This window comes from Haematobia irritans, chromosome 3 (genome assembly GCF_050003625.1).
Source record: "Haematobia irritans isolate KBUSLIRL chromosome 3, ASM5000362v1, whole genome shotgun sequence".
NCBI lineage: Eukaryota > Metazoa > Arthropoda > Insecta > Diptera > Muscidae > Haematobia > Haematobia irritans.
Window position 1 is genome coordinate 177,185,615 of NC_134399.1, and position 19,968 is coordinate 177,205,582.

General features: G+C 26.5%; 2 non-coding genes across 2 annotated transcripts; one reads left to right on the forward strand and one right to left on the reverse strand.

Annotated features, from left to right (window-relative positions):
- Nucleotides 1-626: 626 nt before the first annotated feature.
- Nucleotides 627-697, reverse strand: TRNAG-GCC (transfer RNA glycine (anticodon GCC)). Its single transcript has one exon. It is a non-coding gene; the product is annotated as a tRNA-Gly (tRNA).
- A 311-nt stretch (nt 698-1,008) lies between these two features.
- Nucleotides 1,009-1,079, forward strand: TRNAG-GCC (transfer RNA glycine (anticodon GCC)). Its single transcript has one exon. It is a non-coding gene; the product is annotated as a tRNA-Gly (tRNA).
- The last annotated feature ends 18,889 nt before the right edge of the window (nt 1,080-19,968 follow it).

Genomic DNA, 19,968 nt, shown 5'->3' on the forward strand with positions numbered 1-19,968 from the left:
AAGTTTTTTCACTTGTTAAAGAAAATTTTGTAGTTTGAAGGAAAAATTTGGATTTCAAAATTGCAAGAATGTCTTTAGTGACATACGAAGTTCATGATGGACGCATTTTTGGTAAAATTTACAAATTTAAAGAAATTCTGAACTATTTTGTGGAAGACACAAATTTAGTTAATCTTTATGCTTCATTTGAGTATATTTTTTCCTCGGTTTTAGTCAATTTAACTAACGTACACAAAAAATTATTAGAATAAAGGAAACTTTCTCCAAACATAATAATTCCATGAACTAAAATAATGTTAAATTGGCTTTAGTGAAATAGAGAGTTCACTTTTTTTTGAGTGTATAATACGAGCGGTTTAGTAAATAATGTATGCAATTTGATTACATTTGAAGTTTTTACAAAGCAATTCAGAATTTACAACAATTGCAAATTTTAATTATCTTACATTTTATTTCCCGATGGGTTGGTGAACTTTTTTTGAGTGTATTGAAGAAATGATTTAGAAATATTGACCTTAATGCAATAGAATTTACTTTGAAATTAATATTCATTTACAATATTTGAGCTAATGGCAATCTCTTTTTTTTTTCAGTGTAAGTAATTTTATAGGTATAAAAAAGTCAATTGCATCGGCCGGGAATCGAACCCGGGCCGCCCGCGTGGCAGGCGAGCATTCTACCACTGAACCACCGATGCTCCTTGAAGAGCGATTCAGCATTAATTCACGCTTTGTAAAATCAAAATTTTAAACAATCAACTAAAAAAAACTACTTTCACTTTAATATGACGAACTACAACTCTTTGGCACAATACACAAGCACCAAGCAAAGAGCACTCAAAGTACTTGAGATAGCAGACAATCCTCTGCTTTTCGCAGGCAGATACTTCAAGCGTAGCAGTAGCAGAGACATCAACTTTAAAAATAGTCATACAACAGCATTTGCTTTCACATGGCCATACACTTGAGTGGCGTTGTATGGCAACAAAATCGGAGTGCTTTGGCATGAGCATCGGTGGTTCAGTGGTAGAATGCTCGCCTGCCACGCGGGCGGCCCGGGTTCGATTCCCGGCCGATGCAATACGAATTTTTTTTATAAATATTTTTTAAAATGATTCCATTTTTCCTATTACAAAGAAGGAGGAAAATAAGCATATTGAATAGGTTAATTCACATAAAAAAAGATATTTGTTTACTAAAAATGATTACACTCAAAACAGAAAGATAATTTACTTCGATCCAAAGATTTTAACCTTTATTTAAAGATTTCGATATTGAATTTTAGCCAAAGATGCGGGTTCTTTAAAATAAATCTTGGTTTACACTATAAAAGTAAACCTTCCAGAACACATTCGTGGATCTAAAATACCGCTAGCAAATCGGATAAAAATCGCGGATGCTAGGCAAGAAGTCAAATTTCTTTAAATTTATAGACTTTTCCCACAAATGCGCCCATCTTAGACTTCGTATGGCGTCAAAGCCATGTTTGCAATTTCAAACTCCAATTTTTGGAGTGTATATATGTCGGTATACTCTAATAAACTCACACACCCTATTGCATAGATGTACTCTATTTTTGTACAACAACTCTTCATTCTGTAAATGGAGCAGAAAAAATAGACCACTTAAACAAAAAACAACCAAAATATTTTAATGTAAAGTCAAGTGCCCTCATATTACATATGTCAAAATATAGTGAAGGTGTTGATGTTCATGGTCAAATGAGGGCTAATATTCTTTCCAGTATTTGTTATTGAAAAAGTAAATGTAAACCTCTTTGTTTTACAAATACTTTAAAATATATAACACCAAAACATTTGAATTATTAGCTGTAATTATTTTATATTTTTAGGGAAGGAGTAACAAATATACAAATGGGTTAGAAGTCTATCAAACTCGATGCTTTGAAATTTTCAAAATTGTATTTCTATAGAAAATTTTGTCAACATTTTTTTTTTTAAATTTTATTTCTATAGAAAATTATAATAAAATTTTATTTCTTTGGCAAAAATTTGTTAAAATTATATTTTTATTTATTAAGTTTTTTCAAAATTTTCTTCTATTAAACATTTTCTTAACAATTTATTTCTATAGAAAATTATGTTAAAATTTTATTTCTTTGGCAAAAATTTGTTAAAATTTTATTTTTATTTATTAAGTTCTTTCAAAATTTTCTTCTAATAAAAATTTTCTTTACATTTTATTTCTATAGAAAATTATGTTAAAATTTTATTTCTATGGCAAAATGTTGTTAAAATTTTATTTTTATAGAAAATTTTGTCAAAACTTTCTTCTATTAAATTTTTTTTTAACATTTCAAACTTTTATTGCTTTAGAAAATTTTGTCGACATTTTATTTCTGATGAAAATTTTGTCAAAATATTATTTCCAAAAAAAATGTCACAATTTTATTTCTATGGAAAATTTTTTCAATTTTTTTTTTCAAAAGACAATTTTGTCAAAATTTTAGTTTTATACATTTTTTTTTCAAAAATTTGGGTTTTATAGAAAATTTTATAGAAAATTTTGTCAAAATGGAAAAAAATGGAAATGTCTTAGGAAAATTTTGTCAAAAATTTATTTCTATAGAAAATTTTGTAAAAATTTGATTTCTAAAGGAAATGTTGTCATTAGAGGTGTGCGCGTGACACGAAATTCTCGAAAAAAAGATCAAGATTTAATTCATACTCGTATGTTGACTGAAGTTAATTTAACTCTCGAACTATATTCTATTTTTGAATATTGTTACATTTGCTCATTTCCGTTTGGAAAATGTCGTGAGTCTCGTGAATTTGTCGTGAATCGTGCGTGAGCGTGAGTCTTTAAAAGTAGTTCATGCGTGAGTACTGGTTTTCATTTCGTGAATGAGCGTGATTAGGATTGGCTACCACACGTATCGTGCGTGAGTGTGCGTGAATAAACATTTTGCTTCGTGAATGTGCGTGAATGTGAGTGAAATTTCAGTCTCGCGCACACCTCTGGTTGTCATAATTTTAATTCTACAGAAAAATTTCTAACAATTTTATTTCTATACAAAATGTTCATAAAATTTTATTCCTATAGAAAATTTTCTTAAAATGTTATTTCTGTAGAAAAATTTTATTTCTATAGACAATTTTCTCAAAACTTGATTTCTATAGAAAAGTTTGCAAATTTTATTTTTATAGAAAATTTTGTAACAATTGTATTTCTATTCAAAATTTTATTTCTACAGAAAATTTTGTCAAAATTCTATTTCTACAGAAAATTTTGTTAAAATGTTATTTCTATAGAAAACTTTGGGGAAATTTTATTTTATGGGAAATTTTGACACAATTTTATTTCTATAGAAAATTTTCATAAAATTTTATTTCTATAGAAAAATTTCTGAAAATTTTATTTCTATAGACAATTTTCTCAAAATTTTATTTCTATGGAAAATTTTCTCAAAATTTTATTTCTATAGAAAATTTTGTCATAAATAAATTTTTATAGACATTTGTCTCAGCATTTTATTTCTATAGAAAATTTTCTTAAAATTTTATATCTATAGAATTTTTTTTATTACTTACTTTCTATAGAAAATTTTGTCCACATTTTATTTCTGCAGAAAAATTTTTCAAAAATTTATGTCTACAGAAAACTTTGTCAAACGTTTATATCTATAGAAAAGTTTGTCAAACATGTATATCTATAGAAAATTTGGTCAACATTTTATTTCTATAGAAAATTGTCTCAAAATTTTATTTCTATAAAAAATTTTGTCAACATTTTATTTCTTTAGAATTTTTTTTATAACGTAATTTCTATGGAAAATTTTGTCAAAATTTTATTTCTATAGAAAAGTATATCAAACTTTTACTGCTTTAGACAATTTTGTCGAAATTTTATTTCTATGGATTTTTTTTTTCAAAATTTTATTTCTATTGACAATTGTGTCAAAATTTTAGTTTTATAGAATTTTTTTTTTTCAAAAATTTTAGTAAAAATTTTATGTCAATGGAAAAATTTGTCAAGATTTTATTTCTAAAGAAAATGATGTCATAATTGCAATTCTGCAGAAAATTTTCTAACAATTTTATTTCTATAGAAAATTTTCTTAAAATGTTATTTCTGTAGAAAATTTTCTCAAAATTTTATTTCTATAGACAATTTTCTCAAAATTTTATTTCTATTGAAAATTTTCTCAAATTTTTTTTTTCTACAGAAAATGTTCTCAAAATTTTATTTCTATAGAAAATTTTGGGAAAATTTTATGTGTATAGAAAATTTTGGGAAAATTTTATGTCTATAGAAAATTATGTTAAAATTTTATTTCTGTAGAAAACTCGTCAAAATTTTATTTCTATAGAAAATTTTGTAAACATTTTATTTCTATAAAAACTTTTCTCAAAATTTTATTTCTATAGAAAATTTTGTCCAAATTTTTATTTCTACAAAAAAAAATCTTAAAATTTTATTTCTAAAAAAAACTTTCTCAACATTTTATTTCTAAACAAAACTTTCTCAAAATATTATTTCTAAAGAAAACTTTCTCAAAATTTTATTTCTAACGAATATTTTTTCAAAATTTTATTTTTGAAGAAAATTTTCTCAAAATTGTATTTCTATAAAAATATTTCTCAAAATTTTATTTTTACAAAAAATTTTATTTCTATACAAAATTTTCTCAAAATTGTATTTCTATAAAAAATTTTCTCAAAATTTTAATTCTACAGATTTTTTTTCTGCAAAAAGTTATCTCACAATTTTATTTCTATATTGTCAATTTTTTATTTCTATAGAAAAGTTTATCAAACTTTTATTGCTTTAGACAATTTTGTCGAAATTTTATTTCTATGGATTTTTTTCAAAATTTTATTTCTATTGACAATTTTATCAAAAGTTTAGCTTTATAGATTTTTTTTCAAAAATTTGGGGTTTATAGAAAATTTTGTCAAAATTTTATGTCTATAGAAAATTTTGTCAAAATTTTATTTCTATAAAAAATTTTGTCAAAATTTTATTTCTAAAGCAAATGTTGTCATAATATTAATTCTACAGAAAAATTTCTAACAATTTTATTTCTATAGAAAATTTTCAAAAAATTTTATTTCTAAAGAAAAATTTCTTAAAATGGTATTTCTATAGAAAAATTTTGTCAACATTTTATTTCTATGGAAAATTTTCTCAAAATTTTACAGACAATTTTGTCAAAATTTTATTTCCATAAAAAATTTTGGGGAAATTTTATTTTATGGTAAATTTTTGACACAATTTTATTTCTAAACAAAAATTTCTCAAAATTTTTATTATTTTATTTCTATAGAAAATGTTGTCAAAATTTTATTTATATTGAAAATTTTCTCAAAATTTTATTTCTATAGACATTTATCAAAATTTTATGTCTATAGACATTTTGCTCAAAATTTAATTCTATAGAAAATTTTCTTAAAATTTTATATCTATAGAAATTTTTTTATAACTTACTTTCTATAGAAAATTTTGTCCACATTTTATGTCTGCAGAAAAATTTCTCAAAAATTTATGTCTGCAGAGAACTTTGTCAAACTTTTATATCTATAGAAAATTTTGTCAAACATTTATATCTATAGAAAATTTTGTCAAAATTTTATTTCTATAGAAAATTTTGTCAAAATTTTATTTCTTTAGATTTTTTTTATAACTTAATTTCTATGGAAAATTTTGTCAAAACTTTATTTCTATAGAAAAGTATATCAAACTTTTATTGCTTTAGACAATTTTTATTTTATTTCTATGGATTTTTTTTCAAAATTTTATTTCTATTGACAATTGTATCAACATTTTAGTTTTATAGAAATTTTTTTCAAAATTTTGGGTTTTATAGAAAATTTTGGTAAAAATTTTATGTCAATGGAAAATTTTGTCAAAATTTTATTTCTAAAGAAAATGTTGTCATAATTGTAATTCTACAGAAAATTTTCTAACAATTTTATTTCTATAGAAAATTTTCATAAAATTTTATTTCTATAGAAAATTTTCTTAAAATGTTATTTCTATAGAAAAATTTCTCAAAATTTTATTTCTATACACAATTTTCTCAAAATTTTATTTCTATGGAAAATTTTCTCAAAATTTTATTTCTATCGAAAATTTTCTCAAAATTTTATTTTGTCAAAAATTTATTTTTATTGAAAATTTTCTCAAAATTTTATTTCTATAGAAAATTTTGTCAAAAATAAATTTTTATAGACATTTGTCTCAAAATTTTATTTCTATAGACATTGTGCTCAAAATTTTATTTCTATAGAAAATTTTCTTAAAATTTTATATCTATAGAAATTTTTTATAACGTACTTTCTATAGCAAATTCTGTCAACATTTTATTTCTGCAGAACAATTTCTCAAAAATTTATGTCTACAGAAAAATTTGGCAAATTTTTATATGTTTTGAACATTTTGTCAAAATTTTATTTCTATAGAAAATTTTCTCAAAATTTTATTTCTATAGAAAATTTGGGTTTTATTGCTATGGAAAATTTTGGTTTTTATTTTGTCAAAATATAATGTCAATGGAAAATTTTGTCAAAATTTTATTTCTAAAGAAAATGTTGTCATAATTTTAATTGTACAGAAAAATTTCTAACAATTTTATTTTTTTGAAAATTTTCATAAAATGTTATTTCTATAGATTTTTTTTTTAAATGTTATTTCTTTAGAAATATTTCTCAAAATGTTATTTCTATAGACAATTCTCTCAAAATTTTATTTCTATGGAAAATTTTCTCAAAATTTTATTTCTATTGAAAATTTTCTCAAAATTTTATTTCTACAGAAAATTTTCTCAAAATTTTATTTCTATAGAAAAATTTTGGGGAAATTTTATTTCTTTAGAAAATTTTGGGGAAATTTTATTTCTTTAGAAAATTTTGGGGAAATTTTATTTTATGGGAAATTTTGTCACAATTTCATTTCTATAGAAAAAATTCTCAACATTTTTATTATTTTATTTCTATAGAAAATTTAATCAAAATTTTATTTATATTGAAAATTTTCTCAAAATTTCATTTCTATAGAAAATTTTGTCAAAAATTTATTTCTATAGACATTTGTCTCAAAATTTTATTTCTATGGACATTTTTCTCAAAATTTTATTTCTATAGAAAATTTTCTTAAAATTGTATATCTATAGATTTTTTTTATAACTTACTTTCTAGAGAAAATTTTGTCAACATTTTATTTTTGTAGAAAAATTTCTCAAAAATTTATGTCTACAGAAAACTTTGTCAAACTTTTATACCTGTAGAAAATTTTGTCAAAATTTTATTTCTACAAAAATGTTCTCAAAATGTTATTTCTATGGAAAATTTTGTCAAAATTGTATTTCTTTAGAATTTTTTATAACTTAATCTCTCTCGAAAATGTTGTCAAAATTTTATTTCTATAGAACAGTTTATCAAACTTTTATTGCTTTAGACAATTTTGTCGAAATGTTATTTCTACACCGAAAAAAAAGTTTACTATTTTTTATGAAAAATGAACTAACCCATAGTAAGAATGACCATGATTTGGCGCCAAAGATTTTTTTCATCTAGATAAGTTCATGATTTTCTTATAAATTAGTTCATGTATTGCATCGTATTTTAGTTCATTATTACTATGCTGTGGGAAGAATATACTTAAACTCATTCAAAATATTCCTGCTATTCAGAAAAATGAACAATTTTTTGGGAAACCTGTATTAAGAAATTGGTTTGAAATAAACTGTTTGTCAGTATAATTTTCAAAAAAGTAGAGAAATTGAGGAATCAAAGGTACAACAAGCCTCTATACAACTAAGAAATTTTTCGTACAAAGCAAGTCAATTTTCTATAACCACCAGTATTTTATTTCAAAAAAATTTTATAATATTACACAAAACTATGGCTTATGATATACAACAAAGGAAATATTTTTATTCGTACGTTGGATGCAGTTACTTGTCGGTAGTTAGTAATTGCTTCTTCAAAAGAGTAATATTCTATGTTAATAGGACTAAAGTAATTAATTTAAATTTCCATGTTTTCTATCCATATGAAAGATATATGTGGCATAAGTTGCTATATTCAATTGAATTGTCCAATTTAATCGATTTGGCTAACTTTTGTTGGGCGGATTTGTCTTTTAAACATCTGAAATTGCAAAGTTATACAAAATATAAGAAAAATATTATTAATTAATTAATTCTATCGCTCATATTGATTTTTAACTTACGGTTTTCAAGAGTATTTCTTAGAGCCAATAAGGATATCAGCTTAATTAGCATTAAACAGTAAGAATATTCAAAAAATTACCATTACAAGACCTGTCTAACTGCAAGTGAAAAAAATTATTTTTAATAAATTGAAATTTTGGTTTTATTAAAAACGGACAAAATACCGTTTATAGAAAAACTTACCACATTGAAAAATCCATCCTGTAGGTATTGGAATCATATCCATGGACTAATGGGACGTTTTTGAAATTATTATCAGAATATATTTGAAATAAAAAATATTATAAAATTAGACATAATTTCCACTTGTCAGTATAGCATTTAGTATTTAAGTTGGACATTTAGTTCGAGTTTAGAGGCTAAAATCGCAATTTTCATGACAAGTTTTCTTTAATAATCCATTAAAAAAATAATCTTTATAAAAAACTTGGTTTGGGCTATTCTCCATCAAGTTATATTTAAATTTGTATCGAAGACGTACAATTTTATAATTTTCTTAATGATTTATTTTTAATTTTAGCGGCTAAACTCGAACTTAGAACTCACCTGTAGGAATTGCTGTAACATAAAAAAAAATAGATTCCAAAAAATAGACTCCAACCTGTGATCCAGATGTGGAATAAATATAGATCATGCTATTACCACTCATGTTGTATATTTTTATGTAAATCAATTAAAAATCCGCACTAATTTTAAACTATTAACAGAAATATACAGTTCCTTAATCTATTATTTGTTTTTTTTAATCAATAAAAAGCGTTTTTGATTTCTGTAACATCACATTCACTTCTCAGTTTCATTAATAAACACCAATACCGCACGTACAATTTTGCAAAATTAAATCCACGTGTGCACTTCATAAATGCATCAACATAACTGAATGCAACAATAAAACTCAAAGACACAAATAGTCATAAAGGATACATAGCTGCCGTAAAGAAAAACAACTCCACACACACACACGATCCCTTTCTGATCTTGCTATTGCAAGAAAACAACTCTCACCACAAAAGATACCAACAACACACAAGGAACATTCCATTGTCTCTAGAATCAAAACAACCAACAACAGCATAAATGACGCAATAACAAACACAAACAATCATACGAGATATACACAAAATGTCTCTAAAAACTCCCTCACATGATGCACTCACATTTTCCAGTAGCACGTTTATTGATTAGTCGGAATTCTATCTATAAGTTAAGGTTAAATATATACTAAATCTATGAGGAATCTATATAAAATTATATACAGCCGTCAAGGATTATATTAACTACTTTTTATTCTACTTTATCTAAAATTTTCAATGTGAGTAAAAACACTCCAACATATAGTAAAAAGGGAAATAATCTGTAGGTCGCCATCGTACGAATCGGTAATGTCGTTAAGTTAATTTTTACTACAAAAATTTTTTTCCATACAAAATTTTTTCTTAGTAAATTGTCCACATTTCGTAGTAAGATTTTTATATTGCCCATGTATATTTATAATAGAATCAACGATGCATTAACTACTGTGTTGGAAATTTATTTAAGGAAAAATCCTTCCCATTTCGTAGTTAGTGAACTAAAAAACATTTACTGAATTTTTATAAGTTTTCCTTTAGCTAAGTTAATTTTCGTTGTGGTTACGAAAAATGAACTATATTAGAGTAAATTTGTTGAACTATGTGGAAGTTAAAATGGTCCTTAAATTTACAAGACACTTTTTTTTCTGTGTATGGAATTTTTTTTTCAAAATTTTATTTCTATTGACAATTGTGTCAACATTTTAGTTTTATAGAATTTTTCATTTCAAATTCAAAAATTGGGGTTTTATAGAAAATTTTGGTAAAAATTTTATGTCAATGGAAAATTTTGTCAAAATTTTATTTCTAAAGAAAATGTTGTCATAATTTTAATTGTACAGAAAAATTTATAACAATTTTATTTCTATAGAAAATTTTCATAAAATTTTATTTCTATAGAAAATTTTTTTAAAATGTTATTTCTATAGAAAAATTTCTCAAAATTTTATTACTACAGACGATTTTCTCAAAATTTTATTTCTATGGAAAATTTTTTCAAAAATTTATTTCTATTGAAAATTTTCTCAAAATTTTATTTCTATAGAAAATTTTGTCAAAAATTAATTTCTATAGACATTTGTCTCAAAATTTTTATTTCTATAGAAAATTTTCTTAAAATTTTATATCTATAGAAATTTTTTTTATAACTTACTTTCTATAGAAAATTTTGTCAACATTTTATTTCTGTAGAAAAATTTCTCAAAAATGTATGTCTACAAAAAACTTTGTCAATTTTTTATACCTAAAGAAAATTTTGTCAAACTTTTATATCTATAGAAAATTTTGTCAAAATTTTATGTCTATAGAAAATTTTGTCAAAATTGTATTTCTTTAGAATTTTTTTTATAGGTTAATATCTATAGAAAATTTTGTCAAAATTTTATTTCTATAGAAAATTTTGTCAAAATTTTATTTTTATAGAAAATTTTATCAAAATTGGGGAGGGATATTTTGCAAATTCTACGAAAACACCAAGAATTATACTAATCTACCAAGCAATTAAAAATTTACCACATTTGGTAAAATTCTACAAACTGTGGCATCCGTGATTATAATCCCTATAACTCTTCGATGAAAAAATAGTCGGGATCAGACACACGTCACAATCGATATAAAAATGCATAAAATTACTTCGAAAGAAAACATTTTAGTTGAAGGAAAATTCAATCAGAGAAAATTTTTATAGCAATTTCAGTGAGTTAAACTTCACTTAAGAGGCAATTAAATATATTTTTGTTGCCCCACGATCGTGGATGGTATGGCTACATTTGGTATTAAACAAACATTGGCCTCATTTCAATGTTATTCCAAACTGATGGGAAATTTTTAGTGACCACCTTCTCCACCCTTTTGACAATTCACAATTTCGGAACGAGTTCATTGTGGATGTTTTGCTGCGTATTGTGAATATTTTGTCGCGAGTAAATGAGACATTTGGATTTTTTCTTTAAATTTGGGTCTCTATATTTTGTGGTTATTTTGAAATCATTGGCGGTTTCAATTTTCACAAATGTTTGTTTCATCCTTGTTGTCGAATTTTTTTTTTTGCTTTTTCGTAATGGGATGTGGAGTGTGTTTATGTTTGTCTTAAGTGTTTGAACAACTGTGCCCGTACATCTCTCCTCACTTGCGCCCTCACTCACTCTTTCTGGTGTCATTTGGAATGCAATTTTTGTTTGTTTATCTTAACAACGACAACATTGAAGACTGTTGTCGACTGGCAAAGAATTTCATGGAAATCTTACCATCAACATCAGGGGATATTGACAACTATAAGCCATTAGGGTATTAAATAGGGCTCTTACACACAATTTTTTTTTCAGATTCAATCACGAAATTAATTGATAGAATTAATTTCTTAATTGAAAGTCTTCAATCACGAATATGATAGTATCAGTCACAGTTTTAATTGGACCTAAAAAAAGATTTGATTAAAAATTAATTGATTTGATTTGAAAATTTCAATTAATTTTTAAATCTATTCAATTACTAATTTAATTAATGTTGATTGCAAAACTCACTTTCTTAACTGACTTACGGCCATTTTCATGTAGCTCCGTTAGGCTTTAACTGTCTGTTAACAGAAAGTGAATTGCAAATATCTTTTCTCCAGTTAATATTAACTGAAAAATATCTAGCAGTTAAGCCCCTAACTGGCATATAGAATGTATAGACAAGATGACAGATACGTCCATAGATCGATTTAAAAGTTAGTTAGCTAACGTAGCACTAACGGAGCTTCAAGAAAATGGGGGTTAGTGTTTTTAGTTTCATTGATTGTTTAAAATAATTTTTTTAATTAAAAATTTAAAAAAAAATCCATCACTTTATTCCATCACAATTAAAACTTTTTAATCAAAGTCGGAAGACTAACCGACTTTGATTAAAAAGTTTTAATTGGGCATACAAAAAATATTTGATTAAAAAAATAATTCATGTGATTTGAAAATTTCAATAAGTTTTTATTTTGATACAATTAAAAATTTAATTGATGTTGATTGCAAAAAATCAATCAATTTTTAATTAACTCAATTAAAAATTTAATTAACTTTTGTAATTGAAAATATTTCGTTGATATTTTTTTCTGTGTAGCTCATATGTTATGAAATGTTTACCGTGATTGTTAGAGTCATAATATCAAGCCTTAAAAAGGCCCTTTTCAATATGCCCTTAGTATCCTTGTTATTCAATGGCTACGAATCATTGACTCCACAATCACGTCATCTCAACTGAGGAAGCAAACTAACGAGCAGTTTGCCTTCAAGAAATGCATACGGACATATGGTTTGAATATATTCCAAGGGATCTGCTTTTCTTTGGAATTACAATGAAATATGCAACAAATTGATCATTTGTTCTCCTTCGTCACAGAATGATTTGGGAAACTGAAAATGTTCATTCGAAATACCCCTTTAATGGTTGAAGTGATCTTCACTCTTCGTTTGTTGAGTGAATCCTCATTAGGAGTGTCATCAGCAGCATTGTGGGGGTGTTGAGCGATGTTTGTTGTGATCTCTGTAAATTGATACTTTTCGGTTTTATTTTGGATTACAAAAAGGATTCTGATGTCCTTTGGCAATTAAGGATTATAGAAGACTAATTTTTCATCCATTTTGAACTAACATACACGTATAGAAGGAATATGATTATCACAAATATGTTTCAAGAGCATAATGGAACATGTTTGTTGCAAACATGTTATTTTCTTGCTTGTTGGAACTTCAATGCTGTGTTGCCAGTATTGGGGATTTTCCCGCAAATTGGGGATATTTTTTCGTGAATGTGGAAAAAATTTCTGAGTTGGGGACTTGGTGGGGAATTTCCATAGATTTGGGGATTTTTTTCTAGAAATCGGTTTAATATTTTTTTACCAAAATCTTATTTCTATAGAAAATTTTGTCAACATTTTATTTCTATAGATAATCTTTTCAAAATGTTATCTCTATTTACAATTAATTATTACTCGAGATTTATGGACAAATTAGATCCAGGAACTTGATCAATATACCCATTTAAAAGAAAACGCCAGATACAAATCTATACATGCTAAAACTGTAAACGTTTCAGTTCGGGCGAATGAACTTTTCCACAGCCTTTAGTACACGCCCAGAAAAAACATGCTTGGACATGGTTGCCGCATTCATTTATTGCTTATCTAGAGTATGCAATTGTCGCGAAAACCATGTATTTTGTCTTTGTAAAAATAATTTTCGAGCGGAGAAAAATGTATGGTGGCAATAAGCATTTGAATGGTTCTCAAATGCCACAAACATGTTCTATCATTTAAATGATAGAATTTGAGACCATTAAATGGTCGGGAAAATCATGTACCTGACCATTCAATTTTTTTATTTTTTACAGGGAAAAAAGTATTTTTATAGGTTAAGTATAGACATGTCTAGAACATGTCTAGATCCATAAAGACCATTTACATTTTTTCGTGACCATTTAATTTTTTAACATGTTTGCAGCGAAAAGAATTTTATAAAAACATTGAGCAGGTACACACGATTTTCATTTTGCGCGTCAGTCGTGTGTTGATTGTTTCTTGGAATGGACGGAGAATACGGATTTACTGTGTTTTGTGTTAATTTATTTATTCAGAAGTGACACGTGGTTTTATGTGAAGACAAAAAAGGAAAGTGTAATTGAAAAAATGTACCTGTTTTTTGTTCTGCATTTTGCTATATGGTATCATTTATTTTTATTTGCAGTTACATGATGTCTGCGTTTGTACATTTGATGGGCACGATGTAAATATGGAGTAATTACTTATTGTTAAAATTGAAATAAAATAGAGTGTGTAAACGGCATTATAAATACAAATAAACAATGAATTAGTTTATAAATAAATAAAAACAAATAAATAAAGTTAATTTTGTGTTTTCTTTTCTCAAGTGGCGTCCATTTTTCAACGATGAAAAAAGTTTTTTCATAAAGATCAAAACATTTTAGGTTGTGACCATGTTCTTTTAACTAGAAGAAAAACATTTTGAATGAATACCATAACATTTTAAATCGTGACCATTGTCTTTTCATTCAATCAAAATTCTTTTTATCAATATAATAACATTTTAGATGAGGACAATTACATTTTTCTTAGAACCATGTTCATTGAGCCAACATGGTTGCAGGTTAAAATGTTACAGGGTCGCCGCAAAAATAGCTTCTATCATATTATTTTGCTCTTCGAATATGATTGTGACAATCATGTTTCTTCTCTGCGTGTATATATCTGGCTGGGATAGATAACTCAATTTTGGGCCCTTTATGCTAACTTCTTATGGAGAAAACATTTGGGAATTTTCCTTTTACAAATTGAATCATCTTTACTCCCACTGTGCATCATCTTTTCATAACTATAGCTACAAATCCCTTAATCTTATTATACCCACCACCATAGAATGATGACGGGGGTATAATATGTTTGTCGTTCCGTTTGTAACACATCGAAATATCGATTTCCGACTATATAAAGTATATATATTCTTGATCAGGGAGAAATACAAAGACGATATAAGCATGCCAGTCTGTCCGTCTGTCTGTCACGCTACAGCCTTCAATAATGGTGCTATCGTCCTGAAATTTGGCACAGATACGTCTTTTGTTTGTAGGCAGATATAGCCCATCAAGTTCGAAGATGGGCTATATCGTTCCAAGGTTTGAAATAGTCCCCATATAAACCGACCTCTCGATTTGGGGTCTTGGGCTTATAAAAACTGTAGTTTTTTTCCAATTTGCTGAAATTGGAAATCTTGAGGTATTTTAGAACCATCAAAAAGTGTACCGAAAATGGTGCCTATCGGTCCATGTTTTGGTCCACGCTTTGGTATAGCGCCTATATGGACCGACTCTTGGGCGTCTAGAAAGAGTAATTTCTATCCGATTTGCCTGAAATTGGAAATCTAGAGGTATTCTAGCACCATAAAGAGGTGTGCCGAAAATGGGTGGTATCGGTCCATGTTTTGATTAGCCCCCATATAGACCGATCTCCCGATTTTATATCTTGGTCGTCTAGAATCCGTAGTTTTTACCCAATTTGCCTGAAATTGGAAATCTAAAGGTATTCTGGGAAAATAAAGAGATGTTCCGACAATTGTGATTATCGGTCCATGTTTTGATATAGCCCCCATATAGACCGATCTCCCGATTTTATTTCTTGGGCTTCTAGAATCCGAGGTTTTTTTTAATTTGCCTCAAATCGGAAATCTAGAGGTATTCTAGGACCTTAAAGAGATGTGTCGAAAATGGTGAGTACCGGTCCATGTTTCGATATAGCTCCCATATAGACCGATCTCCCGATTTTACTTTTTGGTCTTCTATAATCCGTAGTTTTTACCCAATTTGCCTGAAATTGGAAATCTAAAGGTATTCTGGGAAAATAAAGAGATGTGCCAAAAAATGGTGATTATCGATCCATGTTTTTATATAGCCCCCATATAGACCGATCTCCCGATTTTACTTCTTGGGCTTCTAGAATTCGTAGGTTTTACCCAATTTGCCAGAAATTGGAAATCTAGAAGTATTCTAGGACCATAAAGGGGATGTGGCGAATATATAGAGTATCGGTACAGTTTTTGATATAGTCCCCTTATAAATCGGCCCTCCGATTTGGAGTCTAGATTCTAGATCTACAATTAAATGTGCTGAATACTGTGTGTATCCTTCCATGTTTTGGTATAGCTCCCATTACACCGAACTCCCAATTTAGGGTTTCTAGAAATTGTAGTTTTTATCCGATTTGCCACAACTTGAAAATATACTGGCAATGTAGACCCATAACAAAGTGTATATGATTTAGTTTTATCGGTCCATTTGGTAAGGCCTCCATATAGACCGATTTCACTTATTGGGGGTATAGAAGGCGCACTGATCATGAAAATTGCTTGAAACTGATTGCAAAATTTCCAAATTTTACTTCTGTAATCATTTAAATAATTGGGATGAAAATTAACAGATTTTAAATTTCAAATCAAGGCGTTATTTCATCGTTTTCTTGCACTTACAAGAGATGTTTATGATGCCTCTAAAACTCAAACAAAAAATGGTTCTTATAAATTCAGAATCTGATCTAGTCTTCATAGGTAAAATCTTTACATTTATCTGTGGGAAGCGCACTGGTTGAACTGATCTGCTTGGGAAAATATGTGTCATCAAACCCCCCTGACATTTTTAAAGGAAAGTATTATATTTGATTCATGGTGGTGGGTATTGAAGATTCGGGCCGGCCGAACTTACTACTGTATATACTTGTTTTTATTTCGTTTTGTTACTACAGCAATGCAACACTACTAAGGTGGATTCAGCAGCAGCTTCTAAACAAATACAAATAAGACTAAGAATTAAAATTCCATTTCTATAGGAAATTTTATCAAAATTCTATTTCTATAGGAAATTTTGTCAAAATTTTATTTCTATAGAAAATGTTGGCAAAAGTTTATTTCTATAGCAAATGTGGTCAAAATTTTATTTCTATATAAAATTTTCCCAAAATTTTGCCAAAGTTTTATTTCTATAGAAAATTTTCTTAAAATTTTATTTCTATAGAAAATTTTGTCAAAATTGTATTTCTATAGAAAATGTTGTATAAGTTTTTTTTGTTCTTTGGAAATTTTTTCAAAATTTTATTTCAAAAGAAAATTTTGTCAAAAAGAAGAACATTTTACCAAAATTTCATTTCTATAGAAAATTTTGTCAAAATTTTATTTCCATTTAAAATTTTGTCAAAATTTTATTTCTATAGAAAATTTTCTCAAAATTCTATTTCCATAGAAATTTTTCTCAAAATTTTATTTCTGTGGAAAATTTTGTCCAAATTTTATTTCTATATAAGAAATTTTGTCAAAATTTTATTTCTATAGAAAATTTTGTCAAAATTTTATTTCTATAGAAAATGTTGTCAAAGTTTTTTATTTCGATAGAAAATTTTGTAAAAATATTTTTCTAAAGAAAATTTATCAAAATTTTATTGCTATAGAAAATTTTTTTTAAATTTTATTTCGATAGGAAATTTTCTCAAAATTTTATTTCTATAGAAAATTTTTTCAAAATTTTATTTCGATAGAAAATTTTCTCAAAATTTTGTTTCTATAGAAAATTTTGTCCAAATTTTATTTCTATATAAGAAATTTTGTCAAAATTTTATTTCTATAGAAAATTTTGTCAAAATTTTATTTCTATAGAAAATGTTGTCAACGTTTTTTATTTCGATAGAAAATTTTGTAAAAATATTTTTCTATAGAAAATTTATCAAAATTTTATTTCTATAGAAATTCTATTTCCATAGAAATTTTTCTCAAAATTTTATTTCTATAGAAAATGTTCTCAAAATTCTATTTCCATAGAAATTTTTCTCAAAATTTTATTTCTGTGGAAAATTTTGTCCAAATTTTATTTCTATATAAGAAATTTTGTCAAAATTTTATTTCTATAGAAAATTTTGTCAAAATTTTATTTCTATAGAAAATTTTGTCAAAATTTTATTTCTATAGAAAATGGTGTCAAAGTTTTTTATTTCGATAGAAAATTTTGTAAAAATATTTTTCTAAAGAAAATTTATCAACATTTTATTGCTATAGAAAATTTTTTTAAAATTTTATTTCGATAGAAAATTTTCTCAAAATTTTATTTCTATAGAAAATTTTTTTACAATTTTATTTCGATAGAAAATTTTCTCAAAATTTTATTTCTATAGAAAATTTTTTCAAAATTTTATTTCTATAGAAAATTTTGTAAAAATTTTATTTCTATTGACAATTTTTTCAAAATTTTGTTTCTATAGAAAATTTTGTCCAAATTTTATTTCTATATAAGAAATTTTGACAAAATTTTATTTCTATGGAAAATTTTGTCAAAATTTTATTTCTATAGAAATTTTTTTCAAAATTTCATTTCCATAGAAAAATTTGTCCAAGTTTTATTTCTATATAAGAAATTTTGTTAATTTTTTTTCTATAGAAAATTTTCTCAAAATTTTATTTCTTTGTAGAAACTTGTTTTTTTTTTCAAAATTTTATTTCTAAATAGAACATTTTCTCAAAAATGTATTTCTATATAGAAAATTTATGAAGTACCCCATACCAAAATCTGCTAAAACATCAAAAAGTGTACAAGTATATATAAAAAAATAAAATAAAAAAATCTACAATTTCTGGTAGAAATCTACCAACTTTGGCAACGTCTCTACCACTCAATTTTACTACTTGAATATTTAGAAGTAAATTTTCGTTCATAAATACAAGGTGACCGTAATCCTATTTTCATATCTCCAGCATTTGGAGTCTCTTTGTGTTGTGGTTCGAAATCTTGATCTTATTGCAGCTTGCTGGATTTGATAAAATGTTTGCTTTATTTATTTGTTTTTCATACCCTTCACCACTACTGTGGTACAGGGTATAATAAGTTTGTGCATTTGTATGTAACGCCAAGAAGGAGTAATCATAGACCAACCTTTTAGTATACGGATCGGCTTAGAATTAAATTCTGAGTCGATTTAGCGATGTCCGTCTGTCTGTCTGTCTGTCTGTCTGTCTGTCTGTCTGTCTGTCTGTCCGTCTGTCTGTTGATGTATTTTTGTGTGCAAAGTACAGCTCGCAGTTTTAGTCCGATTGTCCTAAAATTTGGTATAGGGTCCTGTTTCGGCTCAAAGACGATCCCTATTGATTTTGGAAAAAATCGGTTCAGATTTAGATATAGCTGCCATATATATTTGTCACCGATCTGGTCATAATTGGCGTGTATATCAACCGATCTTTCTCAAATTCCGTACATCTGAATATTTTATGGGTCTCAAAGAACATGCAAAATATCAGCCAAATCGGTTCAGATTTAGATATAGCTCCCATATATAGCTTTCGTCCGATTTACACTCATTTGCCCACAGAGGCCAATTTTTAACTCCGATTTAGTTGAAATTTTGTACAGGGAGTAGAATTAGCATTGTAACTATGCGTGCCAAATTTGGTTGAAATCGGTTCAGATTTGGATATATCTCCCATATATAGCTTTCGCTCGATTTACACTCATATGACCACAGAGGCCAATTTTCAACTCCGATTTAGTTGAAATTTTGCACAGGGAGTAGAATTAGCATGGTAACTATGCGTGCCAAATTTGGTTGAAATCGGTTCAGATTTGGATATATCTCCCATATATAGCTTTCGCCCGATTTACACTCATATGACCACAGAGGCAAATTTTTAACTCCGATTTAGTTGAAATTTCGCACAGGGAGTAGAATTAGCATGGTAACTATGCGTGCCAAATTTGGTTGAAATCGGTTCAGATTTGGATATATCTCCCATATGTAGCTTTCGCCCGATTTACACTCATATGACCACAGAGGCCAATTTTTTGCTCCGATTTAGTTTAAATTTTGCACAGGGCGTAGAATTAGCATTGTTGCTATGCGTGCCAAATTTGGTTGAAATCGCTTCAGATTTAGATATAGCTCCCATATATATGTTTTTCTGAATTCGACAAAAATGGTAAAAATACCAACATTTTCCTTGTAAAATCGCCCCTGCTTAGTCGAAAAGTTGTAAAACTGACTCTAATTTTCCTAAACTTCTAATACATACATATCGAGCGATAAATCATAAATAAACTTTTGCGAAGTTTCCTTAAAATTGCTTCAGATTTAAATGTTTCACATATTTTTTTACTAATATTGTGTTCCACCCTAGTGCATTAGCCGACTTAAATT